The sequence below is a fragment of the Sus scrofa genome, chromosome 6, assembly GCF_000003025.6.
Source record: "Sus scrofa isolate TJ Tabasco breed Duroc chromosome 6, Sscrofa11.1, whole genome shotgun sequence".
In the NCBI taxonomy this organism is placed as follows: Eukaryota; Metazoa; Chordata; class Mammalia; order Artiodactyla; family Suidae; genus Sus; species Sus scrofa.
The window spans coordinates 30552293-30571187 of record NC_010448.4 but is presented as its reverse complement, the minus strand read 5'-3'; the positions used below and the strand labels follow the sequence as shown (position 1 = coordinate 30571187).

General features: G+C 41.2%; 1 long non-coding RNA gene across 9 annotated transcripts in view; it reads right to left on the bottom strand.

The window, feature by feature from the left end:
* The window catches only part of LOC102165609, a 55828-nt gene continuing 37135 nt past the window's right edge, over window positions 203-18895 (bottom strand). For 3 of the 9 annotated variants that reach the window (XR_002344583.1, XR_002344584.1, XR_002344585.1), the window contains 7 exons: window positions 18359-18450; window positions 12743-12857; window positions 7843-10064; window positions 7573-7619; window positions 3078-3135; window positions 2683-2812; window positions 203-543 (listed from right to left, as the gene is read on the bottom strand). This is a non-coding gene — a long non-coding RNA (uncharacterized LOC102165609). The remainder of the gene's footprint in view (window positions 544-2682; window positions 2813-3077; window positions 3136-7572; window positions 7620-7842; window positions 10065-12742; window positions 12858-18358; window positions 18451-18895) is intronic. The other 6 variants (XR_002344588.1, XR_002344589.1, XR_002344590.1 and 3 more) reach the window with 4 other exon arrangements.

Here is an 18895-nt window from a genome sequence, read left to right as displayed (position 1 = left end):
AACTCATAAAGGATACCTACTACCCATCCATACAAACAGGGAGCCGACCACACAATAATTAGTTACTTTGGAGAACTGTAAAGATTAATGTGACTCGGGATGGAAACAGATATGCCTCTTTCGGCATACTCTGTATGCTGGTAGCAGAGGTTTAAACATATTTTTTCCCCCTTTTCCATTCAAAACAAAGACAGTGAGTGCGTTAATGAGAAACAGTAGAATTTATTCTAGGTAGAAACTCAGAATATAAACTGAGAGATGAAAAGGACTCCATAATTAGGAATCATCCATCATGACCTCATCTGCTGGTGAGGTTGCCCTCCTAGAGGTCCAGTGCTGTAGGTCCTGAGCTTACTCTGCTTCATAGACTCGGACCCTCAAGAGAGTGACAGCTCAAAATGACCTCGGCCTTGTACTTCACCAGAATAACCATGGCCTCCTCTGGACAAAACCGGTGGTGCTTGAAGCCTTTAGCATGGCTGTGGCTGTTTTCCTATTGACATCATTGAAGACTTGCTGTATCAAGATGAATAATTTTGTTCCCTGTTGGTCCAAAAAGACACATAAGGTTTCAAAAAAACTGGCTGCCCCTTTTAGCTGCTGCAACTGATTACTAAATGATCTTACAAACGCACATTCTTAAGGGTCTAGCATGGATACAAGCACACTTAAGAATCAAAATGCCAGAGAGATTCTGTAGAAGAAACAGGCCATTTAGTTTCATGGAAATAAAATAAGGACCCCCGAGTGAGGGTCAAGTCTGAGGTCAATGCCTGAGCAACTGAGTGATCTCAGGTATGGTCATTTTGCTTTTTAGAATGTATGTACTCATCTATACAATGGGAATGATAATATTTATTTCAGGTTCCTCCTGCATTGTGGTGGAAATTAAAACAGATAGTGTATGTGGAGCTGCTCTGAAACCTGCCAGAGGAGCTGCCGTGTAAATGGTATCGTTATTACCAATTTCTAGGAATTATTGAACACCATAGCCTTAGACCATATCGGCAAGCTGACACCTGACAAATGAGAACTCATTACTGTGTCATATCCCATTGTCTCTGGCTGCTTTCATCCTCAGCTGATAGGGTGGGCCTATGGGGCCCTGTTAGCAGAAATCCTTGGTAGAGGGCATTCTCTAGAGGTGGAAAGAATTTCCAGCTCCTGTCCCATCCCATCTCTTCCCACATACTCATAAAGCCAAACAAATGTCACTCAAAATCCCTAAAGCAAGGAAAGAGAAACACAGGAAGCATATGTGTTTTAGATTTCCGCACTTTGGTCAGGATCCTTTACAGATCCAAATGGCCACAGCCTCAACTCCTGAGATCTTTGTAGAATAACTATTTATTTACCATTGGTCGAGCACTTAGTGTAGTTAGTCACAGTGAGGAGTATCTTACTTAATCTTTACACCGAACATGTGAAATACTATCACTGCTCCAAACTGAAAGACTGGGAAATTGAGACTTAGAGAGGTTACACAACTTTCCTGAGGTCATACAGCTAGCTACTAAGTGGCAGGAATGGGACTAGACTCTGGGTCTGCTTGGCTTCACAGTAAATGGTCTGACTACTACCTTATCAAGTTTTTCCTGAAAAACTGCTCTTGTGTACTGTTAGTTTTATGTAGAACCAACCCTTAGGACAGGTGGTTACAGAGCACTTAAGACTTCCTTCAGCATCAAACCAGATACTGACAAATGATTCATTTTTCCATCCAACAACCATTTCCATCAAATAAATACTTACTGTCTTCTGGGTACTGCACTGGGAAGGGAGTGGTCATAAACTATGAATGAGTCTCATTCCTTAATCCTAAGGAGCTTCTGGATAAGGATAACAGATTGACTGCAACTTTCTCCCTAAGATGTGATGTGCACTGCACTGGGAAAATGCCTTCAAATTAAAATACAAACTCATGAGGATTTTTCTTCATCGACTATAAAATGATCCACCTTAGGTTTCTTCAATTTTATTCATTAAATACATGGAACAATAAATATTTGATAGGTCTCTATTAGGAGTCAGCCACCATGCTAGCCAATCTAAAGATGCCATAGCATCTATAAACCTTTTGTTTACTCCTGGTCATTCCAGAAATAATAGAGAACACTCAGTGTTAACACGTACTCATCCTCGGTTATCCATCTTGACGAGGAGGAAAGAATGTAGTTGAGATAAAAGGCCTGCTGCCTGCCTCCCGCTCTCCCTCCTGTCCTTCCTTCCTATTTATCTATAAACCACAGTGACCAAGAATTTGACTCTTCCCACTTTAAACTTTTACAAAGATCTTTTGAGCTTATAGACAATCCAGTTAATTCTCTCTGTGGAGGAAATATCAATAAGTAAACTCTTACTAAGTAAACAACTGTCACTGTTTTTAATCAGTTTCTTGAGCTTTCTGAGCACCCAGATCAAATCAAGCTTTCATTTTATTGAATGATGATATTACTCTGTACCATTATGCTTATTTTCAGATACGTGGGGGCTTTCTCTTGGAGAGATGTAAACTTCCTGAAGGAAGTAGCCCTGACGCCTTTCTTTATACCTCCACAGTGAACAAACCATTCTGTGCACATAACAGGCACCGAATAGCACTTGCTGATTAATAAATTAAGATTCTTAGAGAGGTAATAGTAGTACATAAAGGATTGCAGAGACCAAAGGCAAAGACGTTACCTGAAAGCTACTATCTTCCCATGTGTTGGAGGCAGCTAGAATATAGTGGCTAAGAAGCCAAGTTCTGTCATTTTCTATTTCTGCATCTTTGGAAAAATTACTTAATCTTCTGTGCTCTGTTTATCTTCATCTGTAAAAAAGAAAAAAAAAGAAGGCCTATGTTATAAAGCTGTTGTTAGAATTAAATTAGTTAATACAACAGCAGCATTTGCAACACTAACATATAAGTATTTTATTATAAAAGCTAGCCATTATTATTTGATTCTTTTCCTCATTTTTGAGAATGCAAAAGTCCTTTAAAATGAGGAAGTATGATATAATAGATTTCAAAGAAAATAGGAAAGTTAGTCCTTATCACCATTATGCTTAATTTACATAATAAAATTCACACTAACCTCCATATAAAGATGGCAGACGGCCTATGTGCATCTACTCTGACTCCCTTCCAAGAGGCTGTAATGGCAGAAAACAATCTTTTAAAGGGATAAACCCACAGGATTTGGAGAGTAAGAGAGGACACAACAGTGACAAAGTTTCTTCAGTCTGACCCTCACATATGTGGACACTGGATTTAAAACAGTGCTGGTATGAACTGCAGAACAGTGAGGAAGGAGAGGCAGTGGGTAAAAAACACAACAGAGCACCCAGGAGATAGGGGACAATACCAGAAGATCCAACCTATGTGCAAGTGGCATCTGGGAAGAAAAAAACGCAAGGGAAAATACACAAGAATTTTCTAAAATGAATGACAGACACTAAACAATTCCAAGACATTCAAAAAACACCAAGCAGAATAAATGTTCCCCTCCCAAAAGCAATCCCATACCACAGGCATATCATATTCAAGCTGCTGAAAACCAGAGACAATGGAAGTTATGAGGCAGCCAGAAAAAAGGACAAGTAACACACAGAGAAATAAAAATGAAAGTGTTACAGCAGACTTCTCCAGAAACTACACTACATAGAAGATGAGGAATGAGGTCTCTGTAGCTGAACAACAACAAAAACCTATCAAGTCAGAATCCTATACCCAGCAAAAATGTCTTTCAAGAAGAAAGGAGAGTCACTCTGGTTGCTTCTATGGTGTGGATTTGATCCCTGGCCTGGGAACTTCTGCATGCTGCAGGAGAAGCTTTAAAAAAAAAAAAAAAAAAAAGGAGAAATAAAGGCTTTCCTGAACCCCAAACAAAAAACAAATCTGAATGAATTCATTGTCAGTAGACCCACACTACAAGTAATGTTAAAGAAAGTTGTTCAGACAGAAGGAATATTATAGTAGCAGACAGACATGTGAATCTACACAAAGAAATTAAGAGCATTAGAAATGGAATAACTTAAGGTACACAAAGTTAAAATTTCATTTTTTTATTATTTTTAATTGCTCTGAAAGATAACTACCTAAAGCAAAAATAGTAGTATTGGAATTTCTGTTGTGGCGCAGTGGAAACAAGTCCCGCTAGTATCCATGAAGATGTGGGTTTGATCCCTGGCCTCATTCAGTAGGTCAGGGATCCAGGGTTGCCACGAGCTGTGGTGTAGGTCGCAGATGTGGCCTGGTCCTGCATTGCTGTGGCTGTGGCCTAGGCTGGCAGCTGTAGCTCCAATTCGACCCCTAGCCTGGGAAATTCTACATGCCGTGGGTGCAGCCCTAAAAAAAAAGAGAAAAGTAGTATTGTGTATTTATAGCATATGCAAGAGTAAATATGCAGCAATAATAGAACAAGAATGAGAGGGAGAAATTGGGGATATATCATTGCCCTTATACTAGACATGAAACAGGATATTATTTGAATGTAGACTTTGATTAAATAAAACCCTAAAGTAACTACTAAATTTTTTTCAAAGGAGGTACACATGATAATCCCAACAGTGGAAATAACACTGAATCATAAAAAAAAAAAAGCTCAATTAATCAAAAAGGAGGGAAAAAGAAAGGAAAAAGGAAACAAAGAACAAATGGAACAAACAGAAAACAGCTGGCTAGACGGCAGATTTTAATTCAACCGTATCAATAATCACATTAAATGTAAGCCACACTAATTCAAAGATAGATTGTTAGATTAGATAAAAAGCTGGACCCAACTATATATTGCCTGTAAGAATCCACTTTGAATATAAAGACATAAAAAGATTAAGTGCAAAAGGATGAAAAAAAGATACTCCATACAGACACTACTCAAAAGAAAGCTGAAGGAGCTTTATTACTATCAAAGTAGGTAGGCTTCAGACAAGAAATATTACCAGTGATAGAGAGGCTTATTACATAATGAAAAGGGATTCAATTCTCCAAGAAGACAAAAACATTAATGATTTTATGCCTATAAATTCAACAGCTTAGAGCAAGTGGACAAATTCCTCGAAAAGCACATCTTACCAAAATTAGCACAAGAAGACATAAAAAATTCAAAGAGCTTTATATCCATTTTCAAAACTGAATTCATAATTAAAAACCTTTCAACAAAGAAAACCCCAAGCCCAGATGGCTTTACTCACAAATTCTATCAAAGGTTTAAGGACAGAACTAATACCACAGTTATACCAACTCTTTGCGAAAATAGAATAAAATGCTTTTCACATAGTTTAATGAGGCCAGGATAATAACTCTGTTACCAAAACCTGACAAAGACACTACAAGAAAATTATAGACCAGTATCCTACATGAATAAATACACAAAGTCTTCAGTAAAATATTAACAAATCAAATTCAGCATTATATGAAAATGATAAATGTTATTAATAAGTGGAGCTTATGCCAGGATTATAAGGTTGGTTTTGCATTATCAAATCAATAGTTGTAATTCATCACATGAACAGAATCAAAGAGAAAAAAATAACATCTCAGTTGATATGAAAACATTTTTGACAAAATGTCACACCCATTCATGAAAAAAAAAATTCTCAAAACAATCGGAAAAGAAAGGAATTTCATCAACATGATCATAGGCATATACGAAGAAACAACAGTTAGTGTCACACTTAATGGTGAAATACTGAATGCTTCTTAGTTCGGGAACAAGATATCCACTCTCTCCATGTCTATTCAACAATATACTGGAAGCCCTATCTAGCACAACAATGTAAGAAAAAAATGGTATACAAATCTTTTTAAAAAGAAGCAAAATATTTTTTTTGCAGTTGACCCAAACTAATATAAAACCGTCTACGAAATCTACCCCCCCAAAACGACTAGAACTAAGAAGCGAATTTAGCAAAGTTATAGGAATTAAGGTCAATATACATAATATTATATTTTAATATTTTCCTAGAAAACTCTAAGAAAACAAAATTAAAGAGCAATTCATTTATAACTATAGGAAAAACATAAAATACTCAAAAATAAAGATAGGTAAAACTCATATTCTAAAAACTACTACAGAAGTTCCCATCGTGGTTCAGTGAAAACAAATCTGACTAGCATCCATGAGGATGCAGGTTCAATCCCTGGCCTTGCTCAGTGGGTTAAGGATCTGGCATTGCCATGAGCTGTGGTATAGGTGGCAGACGTGGCTTGGATCTGGCATTGCTGTGGCTTTGGTGTAGGTTGGCAGCTGTAGCTCCAACTCAACCCCTAGCCTGGGACCCTCCATATGCCACAGGTGTAGCCCTAAAAAGACAAAAAATAAAATAAAAATATGAAAATATAAAATAAAAACTACTACATATCATAGAAAGTTATTAAATAAAAACTTAAGCCATATAACTTAAGGATGGGAAAAATTGATATTGCTAAAATTGATCTACAATTTCAGTGCAATTGATATATAAATTCAGTGCAGTCCCAACTGAAATTCCATGAGGCTTGGAATAGAAATTAACAAGCTGATTATATATGTACATGAAAATGCAAAAGATGAAGAATGGTAAAAATAACCTTAGAAAGAAGAACGAATTTAACTTATCCTACCTGCTTTTAAAGAGTGCTTAAAAACCATAATAATTAAGACACTGTTACCTACATAAAGATAGATAAACAAGTTAGTGAGGCAGAAGAAAGTCCTGAAATACACACACACAAACACTCACTCAATGGAGAAAGGAAAACTTTCCTAACAAATGATGCTAGATCAACTGTACGTCCACATTAAAAAAAAAAAAGAACCTTGACCTCGCACCATACACAAAAATTAGATTTCGATAGGAAGCCTTCCTGCACAATTTGAAACTAGAAACAGCTTCAGTGCTTTCTAAAGGGGAATGTCAGAGAATATCGGCACAGTCTCCTCGTCGGCAGAGTCCTCTGACGGGATACAAAAAGCACGAGTCACTAAAAAAATCCAAAAAATGAACATAATCAAAATTATAAATTTCCACTCATTGAATGGCACCATTAAGAAGATGAAAAGATAAAACACAGACTGGGAAAGATATTTGCAAAGCCTAGTTCTGACAAAGAACTTGTTAGCTAGAATATGCATAACTTTTACGAATCAATAATAAAAAGGCAACTCAATAGACCCCCAAAATGGAAGCAACTGAGCATCAACAAGTCAACTGATAAAAAAAAGGGGGGGGTAATATTCTCATACAATAGAATACTACTTGGTAGTTAAAAGGAATAAAGTTCTGCATGAATTTCAAAGATATCATTTTAAGCAAAAGAAGCCAGGCACAAAAGAGTTCCTACTGTATGATGCCAAATAGAAAGTTCTAGCACAGGTAAATCTAACCCATGATGAAAGAAATCAGAAAAGTGATGGCTTCATGAAAGGGGACTGACTGCAAAGGTGTACGGGGGACTTTCTGGGCGGGTGGAAATGTTCCGGAGTTTGGTATACAGTTACGTGGGCGTATTTATTTGTCAAAACGTATCGAACTGTATGTTGAGCATCTGTGCATTTATTGTACATAAAGCATACTTGGTTTTAAAAAAGTAATTAAAAGAAAACCCACCTTCACAGTATGTGGAAGAAGCAAGTCACAGCCCTGTGATCCCATTTCTGTAACATCAAAGAACAGGTAAAGCGAAACAATCTATATTCTCACTGTGAAATTATTTTCTAAATAATCTGCCGCCATTATTGAAAGCAGTTGCCTCCAGGGAGGGGCTGGGGCTGGGGAGATGGCTATTGCCATCACAAAACTTGGAACAATCTGACACTTCAAAATCTGTGCATACATAACTTCAGTAAAAACAGAGAACAACAACAAAGAAAATCATACCCATTTGCAAGGTGGTGATATTAGCTTCAGTAGAGAATGGTTGACATTCATTTGAAAAAGGAAACTATTTCTGAAGGGTGAATCTGGCAGAAGCTTCAGGCCGTTAAATCCAGGAGACTGAGTCCATTTGCTGTTGGCTGTGTAACGTGGGCCACCTTGTCACGAGTCAAGCATAAAAGACAGCGGGGGGAACTCAGCACATCAAATGTGATAATACACTGAAAAAGGGGGGCATTAAATGAGAGGAAGTGAGCAGAACTGTGACAGAGGCCCGATCTGAACTCCCTAATTACAAAGTCTCACTTTCACCAAACTGACACGAATGTTAAGGCAAATTAAATACTGTCTAATTGGCCAGCATACACAAGAATTCAAGCCCGATGACTAGGCGGTATTCAGCCCAATAAAGAAAACACAGGACTTGGAAGTTTTCGGTCCCTCCCCCTCCCCCACCCGCAGCTGCCATCTCAGCCCAACTGCTACAAGATTTGTCCATTTTGTTTTCACACATCTCCACTTTCAGGGCTCTGTTTGTAATATTTACAGAAAAAGGCAATGCTGGTAAACAGTCTCACACAATGAGGTGTGAGGGTTGATAGGGTCCTAGCCAGGCTCTGAACTCTGATGAGCTGCCAGAAGTTGTTATGAATGGCCCGGCTGACAGGGTGATGACTGATAAAGGAAAAAACAAACAGCTCTGGTAATTCATGAAAACACACAGCCGAGACAACTCCAAGTGGCGAGTGACAGTTAAGATAATGGAATTTTGGAAGCTTTTCTTAAGGGGTCCTCTCTATACAATTATTCTGCTAATAGATTCTCCCTTAATGTGGCTGGATCTTCCAACTTTTTTTTCTACTGAAAAATATTTATCATGATCCCTGGCAGAGAGGTGCCGGCCTGAGCTTTTTTATACTATGACCAGTTTTTCATATGATTTCCTCTTCCCTGAACAGGATGAATTTTAGTTGAGGCCTGTGTCTGCCATTTAAAGAACTAAAATATCCTATTTCCATTTCTATTACTAGAAACATTTTAAAGCATTCTTTCCTCATTTCTTTCATTTATAAACAATTTGCCGCAAACCTTTGATTAGAAAATAAATATTGGTTTACACACTCAAGCGCTAATATTTTAAAGGAGAACAATTTAAATGTGGTTGAAGTCAATTTCCAATTCACACAGCCCATTTTGGGTTCATTTCCTTAAATCAGGCGTGACCAAGCAAGAAAGTATCAATTTGTCAATGTTTTGCCTTTGTACCCACTGTTTTTTTCATGACGTGCGCTGTGGCTTCTGTAACAATGGCCTACTTCTCAATTAATGTTTTAGAAAGCAGGACTAGAAAGACATAGAGAGAGCATGCGTATATGCACACACAATACCAGTAAGGGAATGTGTTCAGGAGATTTGTATTTTAGAGCCTGGTTCCTGCGAGGTCTGGGGCCAGGCAGCTGGGTAGAAATGCGGCATCTCAGGCCTACCCGAGCCCCCCACCGAGCCCCAGCATTTACATTCAAACGAGATCCCCAGGTGATTCATTTGCACATGGAGGTTCTGAGAAGCTCTCTCCTTTAGATGCTGGACTTTTCCTTAATAGATTAAGTTTTATAGATGAGAAAGTTTAAAGGTAGGAGGACTCATGTTTTCCACGAAGTTTAAAGCTACATGGTAAATTATGCAAAAATATCTCCAAGTCATTTCAGGTCTTCATTCCAAGTTCTCACCTTCTCTCCCTGCCTCCAAGGAAGCCTTAGAGCATCCTCGAGCCCATCAAGCCTTCTGGGGAGGTTCATCCCTTTGTGACCCACGTTCCTTTATCCCAAACATCGAAGGACTCACCTGGCACATTTCTGAGGGGGAGGCATGGGGCCAGAGGCTGGATTTTAAAAACTCAAATCACTATAGTGAACCCTATGACTTTTATAACAGTAATAAAAGCAGTTTAAAAAATACTTTAAAAATCATACCTTGACTGTAACGTCCACTGTTCAGCTGCTACAATGCCGAGCAGAGTATTTTACAGGAGAGATGACAGAATTCTTGAAAAGGCCTAGACCATAGAAGCAGCCTTCACCTACCTGGTAAAGTCTGCAAAAACCCAGCACTGGACCTGCCTTCCTCTCCTTTGGTGTCTGTTAGTATTTGTAGAGTCTTCTGTTGACGCAAAGGGATCTTGAGATTTAGTCCAACTCTCAACAAATTTCCTCTTTGTTGAGAAACTGAAACACATGTAAATTTAAAAACTTAGGTTGGACCAAAATACTACAAGCAAAGCCAAAAGACAAAAGGTAAACTGGGGAAAATATTTGCCTTAAGGGCTCGTTTCCTTCATTGCCAAAGGGTTTCATTGGAAAAAGACACACCCAGCAGAAAAGTGGACAAAGGCTATGAATAGGCAATTAGCACCCAGAACTAAAAAATATAAACAGGGAGCAAATGGATGAAATGGTGTTTAATCACAGTCGTAATTACAAACATACAAGTCACAGCAACTACGGAAGAATGGATCTTAGCTATCATGTCGGTAGAAATGAAGATGTTTGACGATATCAAGTAAGCATCCACTGTGGGTGAGAATGTGTTGGTTCAACGGGTTTGAAGGACAGTTTGATAATATCTATGGAAATTGCAAATATCCTTAACTTCTAACCCCGAAACTCCACTGCTAGGAATTTAATCTAGAAAAATGCTTGTAAAAGCACCTTAGACTAGATAGATGAGGCCGTGCAGCCCAGCACGGTTTGCGATGTTACATGTCTGGAAGCAACCTCAGGAGCATCCCTCCAGGGGGCTGGCTCCGTGACAATGCAGCCCACCAAGGAAGACCATGGCAGCCATGTGGGGTCTGGTGGACGAGCTAGGCTCTCTAGGAACTCTTTCTGCAACATTCCAAGTGCCCCGTTTAGGCCTCTGCATAACAGAGTGACGGCCAAGCCACTGTGCAATGGGGCCACTCGAAAATCGGTTTTGAGGGAATAAAAGCAACAGTTCAGCACGTCACCTAACTCCAAGGAAACCCTGCTGGTCTGTCCAACAGTTAAAAGCAGGTACTGTCGGTCTGATTCTCAGTGCTGTGCCACATTTATGACACGCAGCCAATGAATTAAACCCCTTTCGATGTGTTACACAGCCTCTGACATGTTGCCAATGAAAATGACCTAATACGTTGAAAATGATATTTAGAACTATGTTAATACACAGATCCAAATAACCAGCATGCAATAACACTTTCAAATGTTAAAATGCAGTGATAGAAATCTCTCTGTCCCATCCTGAAAATGCAACCTCGGAGGAACGATAAATCATGTACAGTGACAGCTACCAACATCTACTTAATATCTGCTGTGCACAGACACTGTCACGGAGACGTCCTATGGATGATCTCACATCCTGCTCACAACAGCCCTCTCAGGCAGGTGCGATTAATATCCCCATTTGACAGACGAGAAAACCAAGGGCCAGAGCAGAGCAATAGCCTCTGCTCTGGTCATGCAGCTGCTAAGTGGCAAAGGCCCCATCAGCAACATGGCGATACACATCTCCTTTTAAAGGATTCCCGAAATTTCGATGTGCCTTTTCAAACTCACTTCATAAACTAAATGATTCCTCTGACACACACAGCTGAAAAAGAAATACACAGCATGGAAGTGGTATGCTTGGCTTGCTACATGAAGGTCAACAGGCCAGTGACTCAGCTTTTACCAGCCTCTGTTTCTTTATCTCTAAAATGGAGATAATGATAGTATCCTTATTACAAAAATTGTGGTGAGGATCCAACACAGTTATGAGCTGAATTGTGTCTCCTTCTCCTCCATCCTAAGTATGTTGAAGCCCTAATCTCTAGTACCTCAGAATGTGACTGCATTTGGAGATAGGGCCTCTACAGAGGTAATTAAGTTAAAATGAGGCCATTAGGGTGGGCGCTAAGCCAGTCCGACCAGTGTCCTTATAAGGAGAGGAAATGTGGACAAAGAGAGGCTGCGAGGGCTGCCCCTCTGTGTGCGAGGCCTGCACACAGAGGAAAGGGCTTGTGGGGACACAGCAAGGAGGTGGCCGTCTGCAAGCCAAGCAGAGAGGCCTCCAGAGAAACCAAACCTGCTCACGCCAGGATCTTGGACTCCCCAGCTTTCAGAAGTATAAAAAAATAAATCTCTGTTGTTTAAGCCCCCCAGCTGTGGTATTTTTTTATGGCAGCCCTGATAAACGACTACAAATACATTTCAAATGACTACCATAGGATCTGGCAAAGAGTAAGGGCTCGATAAATGGTTTTACTATTAGTTCAGCTGTGAATATACACACAGACATTCAGACACACACACACATACACACACAGGGACATGTACAGTCTTTGTTTTGGATTAAGGGACATGTATCCTAAGGTATATAATCTGGAAAATGCTTCTTTTCCAAACAATAGACTTTTCGTGAAAACTTAAAGACAGAAAATAGTTCACTTCTCAAACTAATGAAGTCTAGTTAACACAGGTTAAAAGTCAGTTACTATCACATGGCATCATATTATGATGTTAAAATTGTGACTTTGGAAAGTTCCTTTCCTTCCTGGTAGCTGTGTAATTATGAGCCAGCATATGCAGTCAGTCCAGGTTGGAAAACGATGCCACTTGGACAGTAATACACAAAAGCCATGACAGAAAGAGAGTGAGAGTGTCTACAGGACCAGTGTAGACCCAAAGAAGCAGAACTCTGAAATGTCCTTGTATGAAGCTACCCAGGTCAGAGCTGGTATATAAATCTCATCTCAAGGGCCAATCCAAGCACTTGACTTATACACCTGTGTTGAGAAAAGTTCTGATGACACATCTGGGACTCAGGAGAGAACTCAGGGTGGATCCGAAATGGCTGTTTGCACATGGGGAGAAGAAGAGTTACTTACTATTCTGGCTCTGGAAGTTGGCTGCTGGGCCCTTCTGACATCCATCTTTTAAGTTCAAGGCCTCGTGTGCATATCAGATGCATTTCAGCACCGTAAGTCAGCAATTCTGAATGTACTAAAAAGTAAATGTTTTTCTTTACACATAAGGAAAACACGGCCTTAAGATGACAAAGGTCATCAGCTGAATCACTTTTCAAGCTGCTCTAAAATTCAAGTTGACAAAATGGAATCAGAGATTTTCAGAGGACGACAAGTTTTCCTCAGAAAGTCACCCTGCAGTCTTTTGGTTACCACCAAAAAATAGGCGTGTGGCTCACACATGGGCACCAGTCTCTAGTACTGTTTAACTTAACTCCTGATGGATGCATATTAGCATCGCGGAGGAGGCTGGACCTGGGATGTGTCACCCACTGGGCCTTCCCTGGAACGTGAGAGAGAACATGCTGGCCCTGCCATGCCTGAATTCCCTTTGCATCTGCAGGGACTGCCAAAGCTCCTACTATAAGTGTGAGTCAGGGTTGATGCAGCGGCCAGCCAGCCCCCTTCCCTCTGGGACCCCCAACAGAGAAAGTCATTTCTAATGATTAACCATTAGCATTTGCATCCAAGGTGTCTAAAGCAAGGTGCTAAGAGGTCTAAGAATCTGGGTTGAAGCCCCAAATGGGCCAATTAGCTTCACACAGGGAAATCTCCAGCTCAGCTTCAACCACAGGCCACCCTGTGGGTTAGACAGAGGAGAGAGAAGAAACCCAGAGTGACAGAGACGGACTCAAGTTGGATTCAGCATCAAAGGGCAGGTGCTGCTGAGAGGGCCCCACCCCCTTCCTCCCCAAGATAATCATGATTGATTCACAGTGAAGACTCAATAAGTATCACCACAGAAGGAAATCAGAAGCTGTGTATTGTGAGCTCACACAATTCCTTACACCTAGGGATGTGCAATAAGTTGACTACATTTCAAAATAAAAGGCAGCCTATTATTGTTCATTTGAGCTAACGAATTATGCTCACATCTCTATTAAATTAGTTGGAGGAAGCTGGCTCAGGCAGCGACATATTGTATCATGTTAAGGATTCTGCCGGAAGCTTGCAAATTTAAAAAAAAATAAATCCAGTACTATGTAACTTTAAATTTTCATTCAAAATATAAAGCAGAACAAAATAAGGATTATGTTGGCTTATTTTCGATATTGAAAATGATCTAGCAGACTTGAAAGACCTCTTCAAGCTTTAAGAAATTCAAACAGGCAAAAAAAAAAAAAAAAAAAAAAATTAAAAATTCAACAGGCTAGCTACTGTTAAGACGTCCCTGATCCAGGGGGTTTTAAACTAGCCTGTGTTGACTCCAGCCTCATTCATGCTTTCCGGCTCTGCACAGCGAGAGTTGGTAAGTGGCACATTTCTCACGCCATTCTGGAAGCAGTGACGTCTCATGCTGGCTTGGTTTGCCACCAGCAGAATTGTCATACTGGGGAAAACACTTTAAACGACTGCTTTTTCCCTGAGAGGTGCAAAGAGATGAGCTTTTATAGACAGCAAGAGAGCCCTTCACTGAGTCGGCATACCTTGCACATCTGTTGTAGGAACCCTCCCAATTGAAATTACATTGAGTTATGATTTTCGAAAGTTAATTCTAGGAGAAGGCAATCTCTCCTTCCAACATCGGGGCTTCAAGCACCTTAACTGAAGAAACACCTCAAACTCCTCTGGCCTTCCATCAGCTCCTGTGTGGCTCATAGCCAGAAAGTACAGAGATGGAAAGTGAATTCAGGCAGTGGTAACCCTCTCTACATCTTGGCAACCCTGCGGAATGCTTTTTGAAGTCAGAAGGCGCTCCACAGGAGGTGAGAGCTGACTCTGACTGCCAGCAAGCAGAAATGTTCAGCTACTTAGTGTGGCAGCTACGAGAACGTCCCAGGATGGGAAATCTATTTACTTCGGTGGTAATCCCCTTGCCCTCAAATCTTTGCAAAACCCAAGGAACTATGGGAGTAGGGGAAGGGTGGGGGAGAAATAGCTTGAGATTTTAGTCCAAAATCTGTACTAGATAGTGACTTTTGGAACTATGTCCTGCTGTTTTTATTCCGCACTCTGCAGTCTTGGGCCGTGAGTGCTGCATTTGACACAAAGCCCAGTGGCACAGGAGATGTGGAAAGGTGACCAACGGACTATTAGGTGTTTTACGGTAATTGTAAGTCAGAAGGAAACGTGTGTCATCTTTCTCAGGCTGAGCTCTGTACTTGTTTAAGTAACTCCAGCGTATACCTTCCTCTACCCTGTGGACAGAGGGCTGTGTGCGTTTGCGAAAAATAATCTGAGGCCAGCTCCTGTGCCCATTTTCTGCCTCTGTGAGCTATGGATTCTAGTTCTGTTGTTTCCTGTGAGGCATGAATGCTAAACGCAGGGCTCACCCTGCAAATGATGGGTGGCTGGAAATGTCAGGCTTGCATTTTCTCTTCACCGCCAACAGGAGTTGGGCCAGACAGATCACCTCTATGATCTTCCCCTCCTCTGGGATGTCATGGCCCCGGCCAGGGATGGTGTGATGCCGAAATGTAGAGGGAGGGAAACTCCAAGGAAACCAGCAGAACACGACTATACCAGCAGAAGCTTTGACATTAGACAGACTTGGGTCCAAGTCCTAGTTCTCGCATTCACAAACGCCATGAACTTGAGTGAGCAACTCATCTTCTCTGAGCCTCAGCCTCCTCACTTACACAAACAGGAATAACAGGGCCAATCTACCCCTGAGAGGAGTTAAATGATATCATGCACGTTACACAAGCAGCATGGTGCCTGGTATACAGGAAATGCTCAATAAATGCACATTCACATTATTAATTTTGTGGATCAACTTCCAGCCCCTGAGCACTGATCTACACACTTTCATCCAAAAGGGACAGGGCTTAAGTCATCACAGCTGGAACACAGATGTGGGGGAGTGAGAAGCAGACAGAATCTTCCTCTCTGCATGGATTCCAATTTCACCCCTTAGTAAAGCAGCATATGGTCTCCGATCTGGCAACCTGGGTGCTTCCGATGGCAGCTTCCTTCAGGCCAGGCATAGGCAAAGTGTCACACTCCCCCCAGTCTAGAACAATTGAGCTCTGCTTTGGTTAGCCTTGTTTATTTGCTCAGCAAATATGTGTAAAACAGGTGCTCTCTGAGGAGGTGACGGTAAAGCTGAGACCTGAAGGAAGAGACAAGGGTTCCAGGCAGAGGACACAAGTATGTAAGGAACAAGAGAATGAAGTCATGACTGCATGTGAAGTTCCCCTGTGGCTCAGCGGTAATGAGCCCGATTAGTATTGCTGAGGATGCAGGTTCAGTCCCTGGCCCCATGCAATGGGTTAAGGATCTGGCATTGCTGTGAGCTGTAGTGTGGGTCATAGACACGGCTTGGATCCCGAGTTGCTGTGGCTGCTGTGGTGCAGGGCGGAAGCTGTAGCTCCAATTCAACCCCTAGCCTCCTGGGAATTTCCATGCCACACGTACGGCCCTAAAAAACAAAAAACCAAACAACAACAAAAAAGACATGACTGTGTGAAAGATAACAAGGTCATCTTCAAAGACATCGGAATATTTTTCAAAAGCAGAGAGTAACTGGAGAGGTGGTAAGTTGGCTTTAAAGAGCAAAGGAAGCTAGAAGCTAAATTCTGCAAAGGGGAGCAAAACTTAGAATGAAGCCCATGGCACCTAAAGGCTCAGGAATGGGAGAAGCAGGTACGGTGGAGGGTGGGGTGAGGGTTAGCATGGAGACAGGCCCAAGGTCTGGTGCACGGCAGGCAGTCACACTCCCAGATCTCCTCCCCTTTCCTATGCATCCAGGCAATGCCTGGGGCAGGAGACATTAAGTTAGAGGCTCCAGACTCAGAGACACCAGGCAGAAAGAAGGGCTATGGTGAGGCACTGGGCTGACAAAGGAGTGCCCTGAATGAGGAGCTCCCTGGCCCCTTCCTCCTCTCTGCTTTCAGAAGTCAGCCACTAAGTAATACCTCCCAGAGGAGACTGGAAGGCTTATCTCTTGAGACCCAAACCTAAGGAAAGGGAGACTTCCAGGTCCAGAAGTTCAAGGGCCCCCCACAGCTAAGACTGGCTTGCCACTTATCCAACAGTGAAATCCATCCACCAACAAGCTCCATAAAGGTACACAGAGCTTCCCATCAGCTTTTGAGTAGCTTTTCCTTTAATATCACAGCAATGATCACAAGACATTTGAGTAGATCCTCCAACATGAAAAAGAAAGACCTAAACATATGGAAAAATGGGATCTGGAGGACACTAAGGCCATGCAGAGCACAAAAGGAAACAGTGCTTAAAATCAAGGTACTAACAACCTCAGAGAAATGAGAGGAGATACCGTATCTATGAAACAAGAACAGGCAGTAAAAGAACAGGAGCAGAGTATAAGATACAGCTCTCAGAAAAGCACGATACCTACAATAAGGACATCTGCACGTGAAAATGTTTTACCCCCATGCATATTTCTGTAGAAAGCTGTGGAAGGATGTGCTCCATGAAAATGAGAAGAAACAATGAAAACAAGAAAACACAGACTCCAACACAGAAAAATATAAAGTTTCAGGATGACAGCCAGGTGGCAAAGTAAGAAAGCAATCCATCCAAAGTGGAGAAGGGGAAAAAAAGGTTTCCAGAGAGAGTTCTCTAGAAGAGAAAAAGCAAATAACCAAAAGAGAATGGATAATCATCTAATACCTATAACTTTTGAAACTACTGCTAGTGAATAACGGATTTGATGGAGCATATGGAAATTAATCAAATATGGGAACAAGTACATTACCAGCTTTAAGGAAAAAAAACTTTAAATGATTAGGAAAGAGGACTATTTTTCCCAGCAGTAAAAACCAAATTTAACAAAAAATTGTTTTGGGAGAATAAAGTTTTGGAGCAATAGAGAAAGCAAACAAAGCTATGTACTCACATGTCATGAATGGAAGTCAAAAGAACATTCCTATAACTTAGAAAGAACCAAAGCAGAAATCATACTATTTAGAAATGTGAAGGCAAACAGCAAAAGAAACAGCTAGAAAATGTTCGAGTGTTGCCTCTGAGGAGTAGAGAGGGAGTGAAGGGGGCAGGGTAGGGACCTCCCAGTTTTCCTTTAGTGCTATCTCATTGCCAACTAATTCATGACTGTTACCTTATGAAAATAAAAGGTACAAAGACAGGAATAGATTACTAGCAATACCAGGGCAATCCACAATCCAAACAGGAATAGGAATGGCTCCCATGGAAATGAAGGCCCTTCTTCTCAGCGGAGCGCCCAAGAGCAAACTGGGAGATGGCAGACATGAAAGAGCCGGTGTGAAGGATGGGTAATCTCTCCTGAGCGTGGACAGGCCCACCTGGAGAACAGTGGGCTCTGTTAGCAGGCCCAGGACTCAGGGAGGCAGGTGAGGCACCCAGAATGCAAAATTCAGGAAGGCACTCACTATGCATCACACAAGGTCCTCCTGACTTTGCAGATACAGGGATCACTTCAGTTTTGCACCTTCTGGGCCTTCCCTGGCCCACCCCTTAGTGCCAGCCTTTCCCCACCCTCACCCACAGGTACTGTGGGTTGTTGCTGGGTGTTTGCCCCTGAGAATTGCTCACCAAACAGAAGAAGAAATATGCCTGGGCAAGGCTCACTGCTTGAGGGCTGGAGCAGAGGGAGAAGCAAGAAAAATGTGAAGTAACTCCAGATTCTGGAAAAACAGGGAGGAAAAAAAAAAACAATCACAAGGAGTGTCATACAAGGGCAAAGGCTTCCTTCTGTAATCAAAGGGAGCAAAGAGAGAAGCTTTATATCAATTAAACATACAATCCACCAAGAAGATACTCCATGAAACAAAAAAGCATCAAAATATATAAACAAATTTGGAAATACAGGAGAACATCTGAAAACCACAAGCTCCTAAAGACTGACAGTTTACGATGTATGCAAAATAAGAATGTACAGTGTTTGAAAAACATAATGAACAAGCTTGATTTAATAAGTGGATTAAGATAATTTTCCTAAAGAGAGAAAGTATATTTCTTTAAAAGTATAGGATATTTATGGAGTTCCTGTCGTGGCGCAGTGGTTAACGAATCTGACTAGGAACCATGAGGTTGCAGGTTCGATCCCTGCCCTTGCTCAGTGGGTTAACG